At 37.8% G+C, this 22,927-nt stretch overlaps 2 long non-coding RNA genes across 3 annotated transcripts in view; both read left to right on the top strand.

Annotated features, from left to right (window-relative positions):
• The window catches only part of LOC125639678 (uncharacterized), a 96,375-nt gene that overhangs the window by 1,342 nt on the left and 72,106 nt on the right, over positions 1-22,927 (top strand). The gene's annotated exons all lie outside the window — the stretch shown is intronic.
• LOC125639674 (uncharacterized) lies at positions 32-19,948 on the top strand. Its single transcript, XR_007357553.2, has 2 exons — positions 32-380; positions 15,900-19,948. It is a non-coding gene; the product is annotated as an uncharacterized LOC125639674 (long non-coding RNA).

Below are 22,927 nucleotides of genomic sequence, written 5' to 3' on the forward strand. Positions count from 1 at the left end.
GCTGCTTCTCCTCCGCCGCCGCGCTGTGGCTTTGCGCTAAGGCTGGGGGTGGGGGGGGGGGGGGGGATGTCGCCCTGCACCGCTCCAGCTCGCCTGGCTCACCGCCCTGCCTCCCTTGCCCACTCAGTCAGCCCCTAGTGCGGGGGGTGTGTGTGTGTGTGTGTGGGGGGGGGTGTCCAGACTCTGTCACTAATTATGTCTTTTCACCCCCCTCCTCCGCCACTAACTGATCTATAATTTGGTACCCAAGTTTGATTTTTCTCTTGCACTCTCTTTACTTCCTCCCCCCTTCCCCCCCCCGCCACTCCGCGTGAAACTGGATCAAAAATATCCAAGGGGATTACACTTTAACCCAGTGCCTTCCTGCGAGCACTCATAAGGTAGGTATCACTGGGGGAGAAAATCCATCCCTTCCAGCATGCTCAGTAAGGTGTGTGTGTGTGGTGTGTGTGTCTCCCTGTGTGTTTGTATATAAATTTCGTTTCCTTAATTGGTTCTAGCTTGATGTGCACTTGCTTTGTTTAGGCTTCTTTAATATTTTAGGTGGGCTAGACAGAAAAGGGAGCATTTGACTTTGGATGTCTATATGATGGTGTCTTACTTCTGTTGTTAATTTGGAGTTGGGGGTATAGTTGGTATGTCAAAATCCTGGCGTCTGAAGAATTGATAGAAATAGAAGACTGTTCCATACTACAGACCTGGATACTCTCATGTTGTTTACTGTCATCCAAATCGTTTTGTTGTGGTCACAAAGGAGAAGGGGGTTATTTATTTACTTTAAAAGATTTGGATCAAGTTTTTTTTTTAAATTGTTCAGATTTGTTATATTCCAAATTGAAAACATGGCAGAGATTAAACCAATATGGGAGACCTTACCTGTACTACACTAAACAATGTAGCAAAACTGAAAGTTCAGAGCATATACTTAAAAATATATATTAATGTGTCGTCCTTGAAGATTAGTTATGAATAACCTTGGAATTGCATTCCTACTTAAAGCAACGTTTGACTCTGATGACATTCAGAAAGAGTTGGTTAGACAACTAGCCATGTATATTTTTAGCTCTTTACATTTATTTATAAGTAATTTCACTACTGTTCACTATTCTGGATCCAGTGCTTTGTAATTATCTCACTGTTGAAGGGCATTTTATAGAATTATTTTCTGATTCACTTATTAAAGCTTTTTGGCATCTCCAGGTATATTTTCCACCATATCTTTGGGGATAGTTATGTAGCCATGTGATCTTTATATGAAGAATATGAATGTTACAGGGTCATAAATAGGTTCTTTTTTTCACATCCAGCATTTTTGCCTTTATTTGGATTTGATGAGGAAGCTGTTTGCCTTTAGGCCTTTATAATAGAAAAGTTCTCAGTCAATTTACCTTGTATATATTTTAAAACACATGCTGGAACAGAAAATCACACTAAGTTACTGAAAAAACAGCAGTAACTGGATCTGTTGATGCTCCACCATAGAAACTTTAAATGAGACCCATCATGTTCATAAAGAAGATTTACATGTAAATTACTGGAAGTTTCACTCTGTAAAATCCATTTAACTGATAGAATGTATAATATATATCCACATGCACTCTCATGTCAACATATAAATGTTCATGTATATACCTGTGTTTCTAAAACTAACTAATGAGGGCCATGTATTGCACTTGAAAAAGACACTAGCAAGATAAGACCATATAAAATAGTAATGGAAAATGAAATTTTATATAATGTCAACAACTTCAGCATGATTTTTGGCATAAGTAATTTAGTGCAATTCTGTTTGCCTGAACTGGAGTGATATTACAAAGTGAATTAATAGAACATTAGTATTGAAAAAAGAAACAATTCTTCCTTTGAAATATGAAGTGTCACTAACTTGCTATGACACCTGGAAGTCAGTGAATAATACATGTGAAATATTAATATTTTAAATGCATCATATTTAACATTACTGTGAACTTAAAAAATGTTTCATATCAAGAAGTAGTTCATTTTAGATTCTAAATTTTAAATGCAACATTTTGCCAATGAAGCAATTTATTAAAGAACTAAAGTCAGATATCTCAACATATCAGGTAATTTTGCACATGAAATATAAACATTGTGGAATATGAATTTAATTTTAGTCGTTATAAAAAAGAACATTCTTTTTACTTTCCACTAGATTGCAAGAAAAACATTTTCAGGTAAGCTGATTAATGAAATGAAGTGAATTGACATACTCCATAATTCTTGCATTTTTTAAATACATACTAAAAATAAAACCATAAAGGGACATTTATAGAAAGCATGAAGCCAGATAACACAACAATAATCATATTTGGTTTTAAAATTAATGCAGATTAGAATAGTAATCTATACAATATATTTGCTTTTGCTTAAAGCAAATCATGTAACATTGGGCATTGGATTTTTTAAAAAATACTACAATACTAAAATTATCACAATAAAAGCTATTGGGAGGATTGTATTAGGGTCAAATTCTGCATTCCAACTCCAAATTGTGGTCCCATTGGATGTTTTCAGTGGGATGAAGACATGGCCCTCAGTCCTTCTTCATGCATGAGTCCCTTTGACTTCAACACTTCCTGGTTTTGTTCTAGCACAAATGAGCATGTATACCTAATTTTTCTAAAAGCTAAATCCTATGTTCCTTGCCTAGGGCCAGATTCTGCTTACCATATGTTTTGAAGGCAATGGGAGTTTGCCTGAATAAAGTGACCAGGATCTATTTCTCAATCCTCTCTCTGACATAAATGCTGCAGTGGGGTTATAATATGGTTGGCATGAAGGCTCTATCTTCTCATTAAAATCTATGAGAAGTGTGCTGGAGTAAGGTCTGAGTGCCATATTGTGATCCCAGTTAAGTCAATAACAATTATTCCAGCATGGGAAATGAGGGCCAGATCGTGCTTACTTTAATCAAGCAAAATTCTGTTTGGCTTCAACAAATAAGGCAAGCAGAATTTGCCTTTAAGTAAGGAATGCAGGGTTAAGCTTTTTAGAAGAGTTAGATATACAGGTTAATTTGTGCTGATTCATAGGATCAGAAAGTGGTGTTCGATCCAGATGATTGTGAGAATTTTTCTACCTTACAAATTACACAAGACACTGTCAAGAACTAGGAAATACTGAAGTTCCCATTAGGGACAGAAAAACATAGGAATTGCCATACTGGACCAGACCAAAGGTCCATGTAGTCCAATATCTTGTCTCTGACAGGGGTCAACCAGATGCTTCAGAGGAAAGTGGAAGACCCTTGTGATAGGCAGATGTGGGGTAATCTACCCCCACATTAGCTCTTTTCCTGAACTCTACTAGTTAGAGATGGGCTAAAGCCCTGACACATGAAGTTTAATATCTCTTCCAATTTTTTTGGTTATTAATTATGATAACTCTGTCTGGTGTTGTCTTTTCTATATAAATGTCCAATCTCTTTTTAAATCTTGCTATTGAGATTTTAAATTCCAATCTGTTCTGATATAAAAACAAATCCATTGTTAAACAGTTTTTCCCTTTCCTCCATGTTTGTTTAAACATGAATTTCTTTGCTATTAAAACACATTTTTGTTTCCACTTTTTTTTGTTTTTTGTTTTAAATTTTGTTACACCAATGTGAATGATGATTGTTTATTCCAGAAGAAACTTTTTAAAACAATAGGACTTTCATGTCATGCTTAAAGGATAATTATTGAACTTATCATAATGAAAATCATACTAAATCGACTCCCATGGTTGTTGCCTTAACATTTTTTAAAAGTTTGGAATTAAAAAACTCAGACATGCTACAACAGACAAAAAAATTACAAAATATATAGCATGTATTAAAAATATATAACTCCCACAGGGATATTTAGATGTAGACAAGAGTGTACTTTTTGGTTGATAGAATATCAGATGGTGACATATGATTTTATTTTTATTTCTAATTTTTTCTTACAGTTTAATAAAGATGATGTTTTATATATAGATATAATTTGCTGAGCAAAAATTCCATTCAAGTATGTAAAAGAAGCCTTTACATCAAGCCAATTAATGAAGTGGGCCTATGAATTCAAAACTATAGTAGCTATAAATGATATAAAAATAAGGAAGAGAAATGGTCACATTATGTATCTGGAGGGATAAATACAGAATAATCATGCAGTTTGAAAGCAAAAAGAATTACAATTTGATAATAAAGCCTACAGTAAAGATAGGCAGGCACATTATAGTTCCACTGAGAAATATAGTAAGTAAAATAAAGCAAGAAAAAAAGATTATTTTCAAACTTACTTATGTGGCCAGGTCTTTTCTAGCTCCATGTTGAAATGTTCATTTATGTATCGTAATTACAATAATACTGTTAAAGAACAAATTACTCACACAAAACAGTTCTACATTGGTTTTAGATTTTGTACCCTTAAATCCTAAAGTTTAACCTCTAGCAGTCCCACTGTTAATGTAAGCAGGTAGGTTTGCAGTTTACAGTTTAGCACTATTTTGAGATCTGGTCCTGCAAGCCCTTACTCAGATGAATAGTCCCATTGACTATGTGAGTAAGAGTTTGCAGGATTAGGTCCATATATTGTGCATCAAGGCCAACATTTTCAAACGTGGGTGCTCATAAATCTGTATTTAGGAACCCACCTAAATGCAAGTGGTCTGATTTTCAAAGGTGCTGAGCACTTTACAGTTGCCATTGACTTCAGGGGGATTTGTGGGAGCTCAGCACTTCTGAAAACCAGGCCACAGGAAATTAAATATGGATTAAGGAACCTAGGTTTTGGTGTGCTGGTTTGAAAATTTGGGCTACAGATTGTTGTTTGGAATTTAGGTTCCTTTCTGTAGAGGATGTTCAGGATAAAAGGAATACTGAATATTGAAGAAAGCAGTAGTATAACACCCTCTCCCTCAAAACAATCACCTTACCCCTATGCAAAAAGGTTCTTTATTGCTCCCAATGATGTAAATGCCAGTACTATAATTCCATGTATAACTGTTGGTAGTTTTGCCATTTACAGTAGGGAGAGTAGGAACAGTCCCTAAAACAGTAAAAACATTTTGAAAAAAAAGTGATATCCATGCTACAAATACTTTAATACTATTAAATACAGGGAGGCTGGAAGCTGCATATGGTGAGTTATGCTTTCAATGCTGCCATTTTAGGTTACACAAGTAAAGATCTTAGTATTATATTCTTCCACAGATTTTGTGCTATGATTTGGAAATACTAAGAAGTATATTTTCTGGGCCTTTTTAGGAAGGACAATTTTCTGAGTGTAATAAACTGAATTCTAACCACCAGTCTAAACTTTTTGTGTGTGGGGGGCAATAAATAAGAGCGAGGAAGAAATGATGTCACGTACTGTACCATTGTAATTAATCATGTAACATTCAAATGCTGACATTATGGAATTTTGATTAGTACAGTAGAATCAGAAGAACTAAAAAGGGTGATTGATCATTAGTGAAAGACCTTCAGTAACATGATCAATGTTTGAAACAATTTTTGTCAGATATTGATGAGTAAAAATTAGGGATGTGCCTAGTCCAAGCCCCTCAGCCAAACATCCCAAAATTCAGGGAAACCCAGCTCTTAATTTGGATCTGAACTTCCTTTATGTCTATAACAATGGGTCAAGCAAAGGATAATACCAGGCCTTACAACTAGAGACCCACTCCCACCTCTGATCAGTGGGATAGTTCTTTGGGAACTGAACTTAGTAAAACTTCTACTCCAGATCTGGGCCTGATCTTTGCTACTTGGGCTCATCTCTTCTAAAATATTTTAAAAATATCTTTGATTCTTCTAATAGTGATCAAGCTATATACAGCGTGGACTATTGCTTAATGCTTTGAAATTCTCGGTAAACCTGTATGCATGTATTTTATAAATATATTTAATAAAGCCAGCCAAAATATTAATAGGTGAAATACTTACATTTTAAAGGGACACTGTCAGCTTATATAAATATTAAATATATGAATTAAGTGTAGTTTCAGCTACTTCACCAGACCTAAATGTTCCTCTCAATTTCTCTAGTTTTGTGCTTTTACAGTTATTTTTAAAATTTTTTTGTTTCCACGGGTGCTGAATAAAAGAATCACCCAAACAGGGGGAAGTGACCGACTACACAGGTTAACCTGACTATGCACAAATTGTTATAAAAAGCGCAAAGTAAATAAACTGAATAAAATATAGGAAGATAGTTTCTGTAATCTTTTTCAGTGATAGTAATCATAAGTGTTACGTCAACAGTCAGGGGAAAAAAAATCAGACCAAAATGTGATTTTTAAGTTGACAGTGCTTCTTTAAATTATGCTTGAAGAACCATCTCAGAAAAAAAAGACATACGACACTGTTCTGGATTTTATTTGTTTAAATGCAAATTTATGGAGCTGGCCGCACACCAAAAATCAGAGAGTTTGGTACTACAGTAGCGTTGGTGTTTTTTCAGAATTGTAAGTACTACAGAGGGACAAAAGGAGAATATGAATATATGGCAGTTGATATTTAGATTTAGGGTTACGTTTTTGCTTGTTACAACTGTCATTTCCTCTTACGCTTTCATTCCATCATATTATTCTAGCACTATCAGACGCTGATTTATAAAAGCTGAAATTATTTACATCCAAAATTGTCTTTTTTATACTATACTTCCTATGTTAGCAACCTTTCAAGCGTCCATGAATCTTAGAATTCATGCAAAAACTCTCCCCCAGTATAGTATACATTACTAAAGATTGAGTTTAAAGACAGACAAAAAAGAAAATATTTATTCAAAATAATGAAAAGCATTTTATTCAATAGGATTTCTAAAAGCAAACTAACCTGTAATATCAGTATCCCTTTCAGAGTATTTTCTTTTCAGAGTCTGTCCCTGATTTTAGTCCACAGGTGCTGATTTTAGTAGTGGTATCCATTGCTCACTGTGCACACGTTAGCTGAGTGGTATGCACATAATTTCTTTATCTATTACCTGAAAATTGCTCAGATGATTTACTTTTCCAAAATAAGTATTCCCAATGAGTTGCACTCAATAAATGCCTTTCACAGCATTAATACAGAACTGAAATACAAAAGAATATTAATCTAATACATTCCAGAATTCAAATACTTGTGATTAATAAGCATTATTATCCATAAATAAGGCCCTAATGATACTTTGGCAGTGTTGTAAACACAAGAATCAGAAGCAATTATTGTCATTATTGTTCTGTAAGTACTTTCCATGAATACTAAATGGATATTGCTGTCCGGCTACTTGGCAAATATAAATCCCATAAAGAAGCAGATATCAGCCAATCAGGTCTGGCTCCTATTAACTATATTTGTCTAATACACAGGGTACATAAAGAAGAGGCCACCAAGTTATTGGAAACAACAAAACTATTGGTTTAAACTCTTTCTTGACTTTATTAACCAACCAATATGTTAGAATAATGCTAAAGAGGAAGTTTTCAGCACTATGATGGGAACTAGTTACACAGTTGCCACAATTGTGAATGTGATATGGATGCCTGATAATGCACGGATGCATTGATAATTTACCCTTGCAAAAGGAGCATTTCAGCATATATCACATTTACTTGTCTTTTAGTTTTCTATAGGCCCTGTAGTCTGGACTCACTGCTGATCACCAGCCCCTATGTGTTCTGACACTGTAGCATACATTCTACTGGCAACATCTCTTTCATGAAATTGAAACCTGCCCCCTTCAGGCAGCTCCAGTCCACCCCAGTGTTCTGGGGTGGATGTCACATTGCCCATAGGTAGGGATTTTGTTTTTTGGGGTTTATTAATTTAATATTTTGGGGTTTGTTTCTAGCAATTTTTGAGTTTTATGTAGAAGTCCCAAAATTGGTTTTTTGGGCTTTCCTCTTTCTATATACTGTAATGACTAATGAATATACATTATATACACTATATACATTACTCAGTTCAGTATAGAGGAAGAGGAACTTCTGAAAACACCCTATTTTTGGACTTCTACATAAACCTCAAAAATTGCTAAAAATAAATAATCAAAAATGAAATTAATAAATCCCCCAAAACAGAAGTCGTACCTACGAGCAACGTGACATCCACCACAGAACCCTGCTGTGGACTGGAGCTGTTTGAAGTTCCATGGTACTGTAATGAGTAATCTCTCTGTAATGTTCCCTAGTGTTTTAATGTAGTACTATTTCCAAAAGCACTATTGCTCAAGTGTACTAGGTAACCTTTAGTACACTCCAGCGGGGTGTATACAGCCCAATTAATGCATAACATTTTAGTGCACTTTAGACATCACACCCCCAGAGTGTACATTACTGGTCCTTGAACAAGCCCTTAGACACAAGTAACCATTTCCGGTATTTTTCTGGTGTTTATTGGATAAACACCGATTTTTCCCCCTGTATCTTGGGAGTTTTATCGTGTTTATTAGTTAAAACCAAAAATCAGAAGCCCTACTCCTAGGATTCACGCTAGGGCATCATAATGAATGGGAGCACTGTTGGTTTGGACCTTAGTCTCTGTGGAAAGAAAAAGCAAATCAAAAGCTTTACATTCCTAATGTGCGGAATTCTTTCCCCCCCTCCTTGATGTTTGGGACATGCAGCACATGTTCTCTTTTTTGTAGGTTAACATTGTCACAATTAAACTTCAGTATGTTGTGGCTGGGTTTTGCAGCACATGTGACATGAGCTGCTTTTTCACAGCTAGTAGGTCAAATCTTACTCTGGCTAAATTTCTACAGAAGCCAAACACCCATGATTGTCAGCCGCTAACTCTACTTGTAGCTCATTGGTAAATTGGAGACAACTCCATGTGTAGTGCCCGGCAATGAAAATAAAAGCAGTGGGCAAGCTAGCTATTGTTCACCAGTGTGGAAGGGGTCACATCCCATGAACAAGGACAGGGTGAAGTCACAGCCATATCCAAATTACATACACACTTGCTACTAAGGATATACAGCCTGATCCAAAGCCCACTGAAGTAACTGGGAATCTTCTCCTTGACTTCTATGGGCTTTGGATCAGGCCAATATTTGGGAATGCTCAGTGAGAACACAGCACAGTGCGAGCAACCTGTTAAGTGAGTAGAGGGCTGTGTGGCTAGTTATGTGCTGATGGCAGAGCCAAATGGGTAGTAGATTTTCTACATGTGAATTAGACCACACAAGACCCTGGTGTGTGACATGCCTTCATCGGGGCTAGATTGTCCCTGGCCCTTGGTGTGCTGGCTGGAGGGTGGAAGGGCATGAGAAGACTTAAGCCTCTCCCCTTGCATTCCCGGAGCAAGAATTAGGGGAAGTTACAGTCCCTTTACTCAGAGATCCTTTTATGAGTCCCTGGGGTACAAATTCCCCTACAAGGGGTGAGACCATGCCTATAACTGCTAGCTGCAGAGAGAGGAGCATGCTCTGCAGCGTCCCGTGGTGATGAATTGCCTCGCTGTGCTAGGAAGCTGGGGGGGTGGGGAATTGTCTCCCTCTTGAGACAATTCCTCCAAAAACTCCTTGGGGTTCAGAGCAGATTTGCATAATCTCCTAACTCAGGACCATGGATAGTTTGCACAATCTGCTCCTCTGTGATTTAGGTTAGATATAATCCTGAGCAAGATTTGCTCCATCTGTATCATTGCATCCCATTTTCAAATTTTGTTCACTAGCCTTGAATTTTGATAATTTGGTGCATTTTATAAATTAAAAAAATCTTGTGTCACTGACAAGAAGTTTTTATTTGTTAGCTATTCAGCATAGAAACTAAAATAATGAGGGTCATCGCTGCTGTGTGTGTTGAATTATTCACTGTTTGTGAAGCCCAGTAATAAATACTTATGCCTTAGTGGGTACATAGGATTAAGTTAACAAACATCTCTGAGAGATTCTGAAGCCCCAGTCCTGTAGGTATATCCATGCGTACAGAACTCTGAAGCTGGACAGAACCCAATGGGGAGCTGCCCAGGAGGATCCAATTATAGGATTGAGGCCTGTGGGATTATACAAGGAAAATTGTTGCGGTATTACTCGAATGCTATTCCCATCAGTTTTTGGCATGTTTATAAATGGCAGGGAGAAGTCCCAGCCAGGTCCAGGTTAGGGTGAGATTGTATTGAAGCGCAGCATGATACAGGATGTGGTTTGATTGTGTTTGGGGACCAGGAATGGGGTAGAGAGAGTGAGAAACACAGAGATTCCTAGGAAGGGAATGGAAATATTGGCGATTCTGTTCTCGCTTGTACAGGTATAAGTCAGGAGTAATGCCAGTGAAATCTCTGGTGTTGTGCCAATGTAAAACTAGTGCAAGCAAGAGGAGAATCAGGCCTCAAACATTGTTTCTTAGTTTTTTGTTGCTAATACTAGCCATTAAACCATTTACATTTTGTTTCATTCTCCCCTTGTGACCTTTTCCATTTAATTATAAGGAAAATATATAACAGGAAAAAAAGCAGATTCACACTGGGCCTCATCCAAAGCCCTGTAAAGTCAACTGGAGTCTTTCCAACAACTCCAGTGGGCTTTGGATCAGGTGCACCAAAGGGAAGAGAATATTTCTATCCTGTCTTGAACAGCTACAAACCTGAAAGTGTGTATGATGGCAGAGTAAAATATTACAATAACCCTTTTAAGAACTGTCCGGTTCTGGATGGATTCTGCTACGGAGAAAATGTGTGTGACATATGTTACATATCTGTGACCTTGTGTTAAGGATAAAGGTTATTATAGCATTAGCACTGAATATATATATATATATATAAAAAGAAGAAACAAATTAACTAAAAGATAAAATATATTGATGGAAGTATACAAGATGCTCTTTAACACGCATATTATTGACTCAATAGATTGTTACAGCTTCAGAGCTATTAGGGTCTGCTGTGTCAATGTGTACTTAGGGACTGTTTAATATGCAGATGCTTGACATGACAGACCGCAGCCATTACGGTCTATCATGTCAGTGGGGATACATGCATATGCACTTTGCTAACCTACTAAAACTCCTTTTGAAATGTAGTTATTGTGCATGCATAACTACCCTTTAGAAATAAAATCAGAAAGCTGCTTTTTTAATGTAACACAATATGAATTACTCAGCAATAAAATATATTTCCAAATTGTCATTTTAAGTATAGAATGTACAGTCAGTGATCCAGAGTGCAATCTTAGATATGCAGCTCCTATCAAATCTTTTAACATTAGCTATTGCAGTTGTGCATGTGTGTAGGAGATCAGAATCTGGCTCTCTGTGTGTGTCTGTTTGAAAAATATAGTTTTGTCTTTTTTGAAGGTAAGGGAAAGTGTCATCTCTTTTTTCATCCAAATAATCTTCAGTAGCAATTAAATAAGCTTATGCTACCTAAGAGATCAGTTAATACAAGATAAGTAGCATGACAGTTTGGAAAAACTGAGTATGTCTTTGATTATTTACTAAGTTTTGATATCTGCTATTTGCCTCAAAATGCTAAAAAGTGAAGTGTAAGATACAACATGAAAGACTCATTTGATCATCATAAGGAAAAGAATCAGTAGTTTTGCTTTTCTTTCCCTTAACAACTTATATTTTATTAAAATAGCAAAGCCAAGTGTTGTGTTTAATAAGATATACTTTTCCAATTTGAATATCAAATGTAAAAATACAATTAAAATATATCTGAAATGTGACATTAGTTGTAGGATATATTTCAGCAATGTGCATTTCTAAAAAGTTTAGCATATGCATTTTTTGAGTGTTTTTGATCATTCCATCAGCTGCACAGACATCTAGGATTTTTCTACACATATTTCTGAATGGCAGTTATCCAGTGATATTCTTCTCATTCATAAGCCCATGAACTTGAGAATAAAAATAGTTGTGGGATGTTAAACTATTTCCAAAAATGCAAGGATGCCATTATGTTTACTGATGTGTCATATGGCTCAGCCTTTGAGTTGATTTGCCTGGGTGAGGGGCATAGCATGGTTCTAACATGAAACTTACAAGCAAACAGCATTCTAGCATTCAAATAATATCGACTATGTAACACGTTGAGACCTTTTCTCTTCTCTGAGATATGGTCAGGTGCAAATTCTTAAAAGGAGAAAAGAAATGTTCATAATAAGGCAAATGGCCCAACATGAACTCACAGTATGTGCTCTGTAACGGGTCAGTCACAGATAGACACCGATTGTGCTGGGGAGAAGCCAGTACAACCGCATCAACTGTTTCCAATGTGATACCATTGTTTAGGTGGGGGAGGGCTAGGAACAGCACAGAGCCAGGGGGCACAAACTCATATGGCCAGAGATCTGCAGGGTCTGCACAGTCAGTGTCCATGGTTCTTCAAACTATGAGTAACTCTGACCACACTCCTTGCTTCTTCCATATGTTCACACGCCTTCCTTTCCCTAAATGATACACAGTTTTTAAATTAAGTACTCCCTTCCTACATTATTCTACATGAGAATGGGAGGATATGGCCTAAAACGAGCTATCTGTATACTGTACTGAATTGGTGACAGTCCAGGTTTTCACTGTGCTGCACACCATGATCACTTTGAGCTCCATGTCAGCAAGGGGACAAGTCAGATCCTGCTATTGCAAATGTACAGGCTGCTACCACTTAAGCAACAGGAGATAATTTTTTAGCTGTTAGCAATATAGGGCCTATGACATATGGTTGAACAGTTCTGATTCCATTCAGTAGAGGGTAACAGTGTATATGTATGTGCTTGCTTTCTATGTTAAAGCTGATCCTGGGCAAACTCAGGACATCTACTGAATCACTTAATTGCACCCTTGTGATTATTGTAGACACACTGATACAATTCCAGGAATCAGTTAATTTGCTGTGGCTATTGTTTTGTATCTGATGTAAAAAAACACCTGCATGTGTATATGGATGTATAGACATCAATTAAAAATGCACACGCATAAAAACAGAGTACCATATTAAACAGTGAAAATCGATAATGTGAAAATGTAGCCATTGACAGCACTTCTAATTTTGCCTGTTACAATGGTGTGCCATTTCTTTGAATGCAGCACACTTTTATGCCCCATTAAAGCATGGCTGACATAGCTTTCAACTACTCACAAATGCTGAGATGTTGAAAAATATAACATTTACAAAAGATACATCTGGTGCATATTTATAAGTCTCGGAATAAGGATGCATTTAAATAGTGCACGTGCTATCACCATATTAGGAGAAAAGTTACTCCAGGCCCATATGTGAAATCAGTAGTGAAATGTGTGCTGACTTAAATTCCTGGTATATGATATTGTGTGTCTCTGTGTTGGACATACTAAAACAAGAGACTATTGAGCAATGTATGCCCTTCTCCAACTGAGCAGCATATTTGTGTCAAATAAATGTCAATGTGTGTAGTGTAAATCTACATGGGCAGAAGATGGTCAGTTGTTTTGAGAGGCAAATATTTAATGTTAGAAATTTATCTCTGACTTCTAATTAAAATACGTCAGCATTTGTTCTGTCTATTCCTCTTCAGAGAGATAAGTGAGAACTAGTTAGAAATCAGGGAACAAAATGCTATGTGCTTTGTGATGCGGCTGATGTATTAAATTAAATAGATGAGCAGGATATAACAGCCTATTTTATATCACATAACATGTTGAGGAGTAAAAAAATACTTTCCACCATTCCCCCAATACAACAGGGCACTTGAAATAAACCAGAAAGCCACATTTTAATTAATGTTATGGGTCATGTTTTAAGCAGATGGAGCCAGGAAATTCAAGGTTAAACTCTGGGCTTTTTTAGTCTTATGAACATGAATTAGGGAGGTAGCACCAGGCTTCATTGCAATTTCTGGCTATCTAATTTAATCTAACCCAATGTGGGTTACTGAACCCAGAACTGACGTCTGGGGGTGCTAACAAAGTTGTTTGATGCAAAAGTCACTCTAGCAGGACTGTGACTTCCTTATGTCACTTCAAAGTAATTTTTTTTTAATTTATATTTATCTTCACTGGAGGAGTTGCCAGAGTGTTTTCATTTTATGTTGGACACCCACACTTAGAAGGTTACAACAGATGCACATGCAGTTTGCACAAATGCTGTTTTTGCACATACAATGTATCTAATTACCAATTTTGCTTGCACAAATGTAGGTTTTGATTTAGCGTGGGCAAATGAGAGAGTGAGGACAATTTGTATATGCAAGTGTTGAGTCAAGGTTGAGCCCTTGGGCTCTCATAGCTCTACATTTCTCACCCAGAAGTGGGAGATATCACCCTATAGTCTGATACTACATCCTTAATTCACTTGACAATAAACCTTAGGGACCTGCCATCAGGGACAATCATCTTTGGCAGGTTCAGGGCTTTTGGTAACATCAGCTGAGGCAGACGTGGCTAACCATGCCATACCCTCACCATTACTAACTGATTGAGCAAGATGAGTTTCTGGCTAAACCCTTCAGCACAATGGACAACAGCAGTACTGAATATACCTTTGTCCCACAGTGTCTGAGAGAAGCTGATATGGGAATATATAATTAGGGCACAATATCCAACCATACTATTTCTCAAGATGCTCTATATTTATATTTATCTACAATTATGGGCTGCCAGTAATTATTATTAATATACTTATTTTTAAGATGATAGAGGTTTTAGGGTCAATACGTATTTTGACACTCGTATGGCTTTTGAAGAAGGATAAACTGTAAAGATGAGCTGGCCTATTGTGATATTTGTTTAACTGGTTAGATTCGTACCATTCCTTTGTAGCCTTTATGATCTATCATACCAGTCTGGCAGCTATGCATGGGCACTATATCCACATGCCCACCAGGAGCCAGATTTTAATCTTAGATAAATGGCATGCACTCAAGCTGTTTTCACAACACCTTTATAAAACTACTTTATTTTAAGAAGAAGGACTGTCTTCTCCCTTTCATCCCCTTGATTTAAGCCTATAAGTGTGCCAGGATAGTAGAGTGCATGGTCCCAGTTGTGTCTAGGTGTGTGCCATGCATGGGGGATTAGATTTTCCTCTGATATCTACAGGCTAAAAATCACTGTGATATTTTTCACTCTCAGTATCTTTGCCATTTTTATTTTAGGGTGTTTTTAATGCACCAAACACAATCCACCCTTATTACAGACTCATCAATTTTGTCAGATTTCATTTCTCTGTGATGCACAGTGCAAGAGAAAGTCTTCTCAATCAATAAACAATTTTATATTTGTACCTCTTAAAAATTATCCAAGGTGATTTTTTTTTCAAAAACTGAAAAATAAAATGATCCTGAGTTGAAATTTTATAAGTAAAGTTTCAGCTAGGAACAGATATTCACTGCCAAGATATATAACAGGAGTTTTTGAGAGATCCTTATCTTCAATGCTATAGTAAAAAAAACATGTTACACCCTACTCGGCATCATTCGTTAAGCAATTAAGTTACTGATAGGCTTTTACATTTATTTACCATGATGGAAAGATATGTTTACTCAACCTGAGTACAAATCAACATGAGGAGGTGGAAGTTCAGAGTAAATTTGACTAATGATGTTGTGTTTTCATCCTTGAAAGAAAGAAAAAAGCCTCTCTGCTTTTGATGCTATTTTATCTCCATTGGAAGGGATCTGAAATGATCTGAACTGTCATGTGAGAGCTCAGTTAAGCTCAGATCCTCTTTGATCGCATCTGAATGTGTCTCGCAGTTGGCTCATACCTTTCTTATATGAATACAGCATCCCACACTTTGGGATGTTTATTAAGCACTTTAACTTTTCATATATTAATGGTCTCACAATTACATTTTTAAGCAAAATATAGGGGGAAACCTTTGCCACGAGGAGAAATTTTAATGTGGAAATAGCAATTAATTCCATTTGAGCATGACTTTTAAACTACACAACTGACTGTTATAAGTTATACTTCTGAATGAACCCTAATTATCTATTGTTTTCTTATAGGCCGCTAGCATGTTCTCCAGCCTTGTCTATATGGATTTCAAAAGCTCTGTTTCTCCAAGTAACGCTTCAGCATCCTTTGTGATGGGATCCATTGTGTGTGAGCATCATCATCAGTCTCTAAGACAAGTTTTTTTTAAAACTTTCAATATTTGTGAAGAGATTGCTAGATACAAGGTCTCACTCCAGAGCTGCTCTGGGTGCAGAACTACTCCAATGAAGAGATCGGTCAACAGAGCAGCCGTAGAATATGGCCCATATTGAGGGCATGTACTGTGTACTGAGGAGTGGGCATTTAAACCAATCTCCATTGTAACATAATTGATGAAAAGCACCTGCTGTCAGATTCTCAGCTGGTATAAATCAGCAGACCTCCATTGACCTCAGTGGAGCTGCAGGATGCTGATTCGTACCAGCTGAGGATCTGGCCCCTGAACTTTTGTGAGTTCAGGTTCTGCAGACAGATGGTTATGATCTGACAACACTGTATTGCAACTTAAATACTGCCACATCATGCCCAGAGAGTCTTGTGCTTTGGGATCCCATTCCAAAAGAGGGGGAGAAGCTTGGATTCTGGTTATGATTCTTTATAGTAAGAAGATAAACTTCTCTTGTTGCATCTATGCTTAAATCTAGCCTTCCAACCATGGGGTTAAATTCTGTGTTGCTTATTCAGACAAAACTATCTTTGAGGTTTATGGAATTAAGAACCACAGAATTTGTCTAAGAGCTGTTGGATCATACCCCATTTCTGACCTCAAAAACCTTTTACTTTCATTCCTGATTTTTCTTTTTGTAGAGATTGTCTCCTGCACCAAAATGTGTGATGGTTTTGTGATGTGGAAAAACATTTACTGGGACTAGTTTAAAATGACATGATATTCCTTGCCTTTGTGATCTAAACCAAATTTGAACCCAGGTATTCATTCTTCATTTGAACACAGACATTATCTTATTCTCCAATCTAATCACTTATACTCTTGTATAACTTGTGCTGGAAGCACACTCTGGTATTTTGGCTCTGAAATGATTTCATTGTTAGGCTGAGTGTGACACAGATGGTATTCTTAAATGTAAAATTCTTTTTATGATTCTTGCAATTTCATACTTATTTCATTAGCTCATTATTTATGTTAAAGGGACATCATCAACTTGAAATCTGCTTAGTTAAAAAAAAAAAAAAAGATTGAAAGTAGTTTTAGGTACCTGCCTCACAATCTGCCAGGTTTTGTGGTTTCAGTACCACATTTTTTTTATTTTAAAAATGTTTTTGTATCCCTAGCTGCTGTGTGACAGATTCACAAAAACAACAAGGGGAAAGAGTCTCATTTAAGGGATTATAGGTGAGAAGCAGTGAAACTGACTATGCACAAAGTGCTGTGAAATGCACACAATAAAGAAAATGAAGAAGATAAAAAATAATTTCTTTTTGCCAATCTCTTTTAGTTAGACTAATGTTAGGTGTTACTTGTAATTTCAGTAGGGAAACAATTTTCAGATAGAAATGTGATTTCTATCCAAAGCTGTCTCTTTAGTACACAAGTATAGTTATTAAATAAACATTAATTATGATAGCTGCAATTACTCATTCAGATCAATAATCAGAACCAGGAGTGAACCAAACCATAGCAACTTTATTTTTCCATTAAATATAGTGTGATTTAAAATAAATTCAAAAAGCCCTAACCATTCAGCCCCATCTGCTAGACATGAAAAGTCACTTTAAACCCGATGCAGATCGTGAAAAAATGGGAGAAGAGGTGTTCAAAAGATACAGCATATAAGGACAGCTCCTCAGATGGTGTAAATCCATGCTGCTCTCTTGAAGTCAACAAAGCTATTCTGATTTACCCCAGCTGAGATCCTGGCCTGACATTTTTAAGTGCCAGGTGTTATGGTGAGTTTGTCCATGGGGTCATATACTGATCCTGTTCATTAAGGTAAAGTGGTGAATGTGATATTTTTCATTTTAATCAGGACAAGGAAAGTAAATGCTGTCAGGAAAAAATCTAATTTGAGGATTTTGTTTTCCTGGAAACTGGGGGCTGTTTGCCTGAATTGTATGGGGTTTTTGTTTTGTCCTGTCTGTGTTCCGTGGGCTGAATCCTCCTCAGACTGACATCCCTTGCAACCCCACTAATTTTGATGTCTGACAGGTCTGTTTTAATCTGTTTAATCTGTTGGAACTCCCACAGCAGGATCTGTAGAAGATTTTTCTTTCTGTCCCCTGTCTGAGGTGCAGACTCTATTGTCTGTGTGTTGGGGAGTAGGGTTCCACTGTGTTAGAAAATCTTTTTGCTTCAGGCCCAAGGGAAAAGTGATAAAGAATTAAAAGGGAGGGACTATATCTATGGTTAGTACTGAATGCTGCTACTATTGCGCCCTATGCACTCAGCAAATATTTAGCTTCATAGCAACAAGAAGCCTTTTTTTTTTTTTTAATTTCCAAAGTTAAAGGGTAGATTGTATCTGACCACTGCATGTTTGCACAAGTGTAGGGGAGGGCATGAAAAGTCTTCACTGCTCTCATTCAGTGGCTGGGAACAACTGTCCCTAAGAGCAGGGACAACTGCTCCCTTCTAGTGCTCCCTAGCTAGGCACTAGCTACCCCAAAAGGGAGGGGAAAAGGAGGCGATAGGGTTAAGTTCCCCATCCCTGCACATACATACAAGCAAAGACATGCTGCACCGCTTTAAAGGTTGTAGTGGAGGTATGCTCTCCCTGTAGAACAAGGGTGAGCTTTGCAAGATGTTTTTCCTACATAAAGCACAATGCCTCCTGTGTTCTCCCTGGGGAAGTAAAGTTGTGCAAAGCCCTTTACGCAGGGCAGTGCCTATCAGGTCCAGCAGCACTCTAGGACTGCATTGGAATGCACTCAGGAGAGAGCTGAGCTCACCCTGTGCTGGGGGTCAGCTGTAACTTTGGTATTTCCTGGTGTTGCAGGGCTTTACTCTGAAGCCTGAACATTCTTCTAACAGTTTTTAAAAAAATGAATTATGTTATATTTCCCCAGCTGAGTAGAGCTGGCTGAAGCTCGAAAGGAGGTTCAGTCTAGATGCACACCCATATGTTCGGATGCATATCTGAACCTTGTCTGAACTGTCCACACTGCTTGTACTGGAAAAACTAGACAATAAGCGTGATTAGAATAGGCTTTCATGCAAGATGTTTAATATCCATTTGGGACAGAAATATTGCAAAACCAGCCTCTGTGGCCCTGCTGCCTTCAGTCTTCATCTTGAGTGAAATTATGAAATACAGAAGTACAGAAAATAAAAATAGCGGGTGAGTGAAGGGAAGTTAATCTCCATTTTTCCAACCCCAATAAAAGTTAGATTAGGGTTTAGTTCAGGCTTTGATTGAAATTTTAGTAGCGGTGGTGATGGAGGAAAGAATGTTTTTGTTTTAGCGGAATTGGTTCATCCATCCTTGACATGCTTATGGTTAAGTCTGTGCCCACTGCTACGATGCAATGTAAAAAAAAGTCTGTACTTCTTCTTTAAGAGCTGTCCCTTCTGAGAAAATTAGGGCTGACTATAATAGGGCCTGTCTCTATTGTATGCAAGGGAATGTGGCATAACACCAGTAGGAAGAGAGAGGATTTTTCCAAAAATGTGCTTGTGTGGTGAGTCTTGCTGCTCATTGTCCTCAAAAGCAGGTGTATCATCTATGTCTGTTGCCTGGATATGTTTCTGATTGTTAATTAAACAAATATATTAGTAAAATACAAATACTGGGTGACACTGCATTTTAGCCAAGAGTTTTATCCTTCCTCTGCACACTGGGGATTTCTTTTCTAGTATTCCTGATTCAGATTAGTTTATTTCTTGGTGGCACCATAATCAGTGGAATTATTTCTATTTTTATTCCCATTACAAAAGTTTCAGTGTCAGTTAATAAGTGGTCAGGAAAACAAAGACCATATTTACGGAACAAAAGCCTCACTTTTTTGTTGAATGGTAAATTAATAAATGGTAATTAATGATAATTGGTAATTGTAATTAATGCTAATGGTAATTCATGGTAAATTAATTTAGGGATCTAGCTAAAAATCCAGACTCCACTCTGGCCTGAGTGAGCTTGGGAGATGCACAGTGGCAGGTGAGGAGAAATTTCCCTCCCAGGCCACAGTATAACTTTGGTGTTGCTCCATGAATCTACGTCAGCCCAGTGAGTAACATTGTCTGTGAGGGGCATTCACACTGCATCCCCAGTCAGATACAGTTCTCCTGGCCTCACCCTGTTCTCAGACTGCCCATGCTCTGTCCCCTCCCACTCCCTTCATGCTGTTGCACGGACAGTATCTTGCTCACATCCAGTTTGTCTTGAACAGCAGAATGATTCCACAGCACAGAGGCCCTTGGCAGTTGTAGAGGAGAGGCCTGGATTTACCCATTAACATACTAAGGACTAAATTCAGTCCTGAGTTAAGGACCCACGATGCTTCACTGAAACCATTGTGGGTAGCGTGGAATGACTATCAGGGCCGAATTTTCCCTAACAGTCTGAGTTACACATACATACACTTCGATCTTCTCAAAAAGCATTTAAGTAAGAACTGACCTTTCTATGTCAGTTGTGAAAAAACATAATGGCTGGGTTTGGAGAAGTATACAAACTAGGAAGCTGGACATAGACAAATGTACATTTTTTCCTAAGAACACGTTTACAGCTGGAATTCTCCCCAGCATTACAGTTAAAGGGAGTAGATGTGGTTATAGTGTTCAGTGACAATATCTGTAAAGCTCCTTCCTAACATGTAATGGGATGTGAGGCCTTTGATTTTAGTCGTCCCAAAAACATTATTTCCATTGAAATGCCTGCTCCTGAAAAGTTGCAGTCCTTCATGTGTATAGTGCACAAACGACAGAGTTGTGTTGTGGCTCTTTTAAACTGTATTAAAGTGGATGTAAAATAGGCACAATGTCCCTCCACCCTTAGGAGTACCCCGGCATATGGGGCCTCTCAGCCAGCCATAGAACCAGCTTAGCCACCTCCATGCCCTCTGCAGGCAGGACATTTCTGTGCCCCAGATATTCTCTGGTAGTGCCATGGCCCACAGGGAGACCTTAACAGCTGGAGCACTAGTTAAGGCAGCCTTCAGGAAGGCTATGTCTACACTACAGCCTGTGTCGGCATAACTTATGTCATTCAGTGGTGTGAATAAACCACCCCCCTTGAGCAACATAAGTTACACTGACATGAGCACTCGTGTGCACAGCGCTCTGTCCGTAGGAGAGCTTATGCTACTCGCGGAGAAGGGATTTTTTTATGCTGACAGGAGAGCTCTCTGCCATTTGCATGGAGTGTCTTCATCGGACGCGCTGCAGTGGCGCAGTTGTATTGCCGCTGCAGTGCAGTACGCCTAGACAGACCCTACAACTTGCTCAGTAGAACTTAATCAGCAAATCTGAGCATTGAAGGCTGAAGTGACCCCCAACAGCTCCAGGATAGGGGAGGTGCAAGCTGCCCTTTCTTCATTGTATTTGTTTATGGCTTCTTAGAGGTGCACGGATATTGGAGGGGGCAAAACTGGTTAATGGTATCTGACCTGCTTTGTGGTGATAGTGAAAAACTTGGAGACACTCCTACAGTTTTGTCCACCGTGGACTCAAAATTCTGTCATTTGTACTCACATTAAGTAGTACTCTCCAAGTAGTTCCATTTTTTTCAATAGGCCTACTTGCAAAAATAGGCCCTGATCCTGCAAACATTTACATGAGTGCTTAATTTAGATCCATTCATGGGACCGAGACGCATTCTGAAAACTAAAAGGTGCATAAGTGTTTCCAGGATCCAGGCGTTCGAACTTACTCAAGCCTCAGTGGAAGTGAAGTTGGCAGAATACGATGGAGTGGGGTGAGAAAATTAGGGAACACAAAATCATGATATTTACTCAGTTTATGCATTTTTCTACTTTTTTCATGAAAACCTGCATACAGAACAGGCACATAATTGTTTTGCTAAGTGAGCCTTGAAAGTAAGAGTCTTGATAGCTGTTAAGTATCTCCTTTCTAGTACAGTATGTTGTCCTTATAAGCTAATCAGTAAAACTTGCTCGGTAGAACTTAATCAGCAGAACTGAGCACATTGTCAGTGCTTAACAAATACTACTACTACTAATAATTAATAATTAGTAATAACATGAGCTCCTTTTAACACAACCTATCAGACTTTTGCTTTATTTTGAGGAGGGCTTTACTTGCCTCTAGTTAACTTAAGAATTAATATTTATTACAGCTCTATTTACAACAGCCAAGAGGAATTTGAGTAGGAAGGAAAATATTGATGAAAATTAAATTTTGACAAATATCGGAAATGAAATTCAGAGAAAATTATCATGCTGTTTCACGCATCAAACAACAGTGCATTTAGTATAAGGTTCTGAAAGAACAGTAATTTTCATACAAGTAAGTGTCCATATTATTGCTAATAAAACTGGATCTGGACAATTGTTTGAAATGTAAAACACTATATTTGTATGTGATTGTTATTAGAATTACCTTTGATCTCCTGCTGTTCTCTTCTTTAAAAGTTTTCCTTAGAATGTTGTGACTTATATATGTTATAAGAGAGGGATTGGATGGCTCAGAGAATTGGTAATGGATCCAGAGCTGTTCACTTCTGCATCACCCCTCTAATTTAACACAGGCTGGCAGTGACTGAAAGTTAATCTAATGGCTGTTTGGTAGTTTATGTGAAATCGATTTGTGGTTTACATGCAGTTCCAACAGGACAAGAATTCACATTCTAAACAAATCTCTGGGCCAGATCCTTAGCTGCTTTTAATAATTGCAGCTCCAGTGACTTCAATGGAGCAATGGTAATTTACACCAATAAATGACCGTCAATCACAGCTGGCACTAGTTAACGTGTGTTGTCAGGCTCAATATAGATGACAGTGACTCAGTGAGGAGGGAGATTATGGGCAGATTCTCAGCTGGTGTAAACCAGTGTCATACCATTGAAGTCAAGGTAACTATACTGATTTACCAGCTGAAGATCTAGCACTGAATGCCTATAGGTGGCCA

This window comes from Caretta caretta, chromosome 1, assembly GCF_965140235.1.
Source record: "Caretta caretta isolate rCarCar2 chromosome 1, rCarCar1.hap1, whole genome shotgun sequence".
NCBI lineage: Eukaryota > Metazoa > Chordata > Testudines > Cheloniidae > Caretta > Caretta caretta.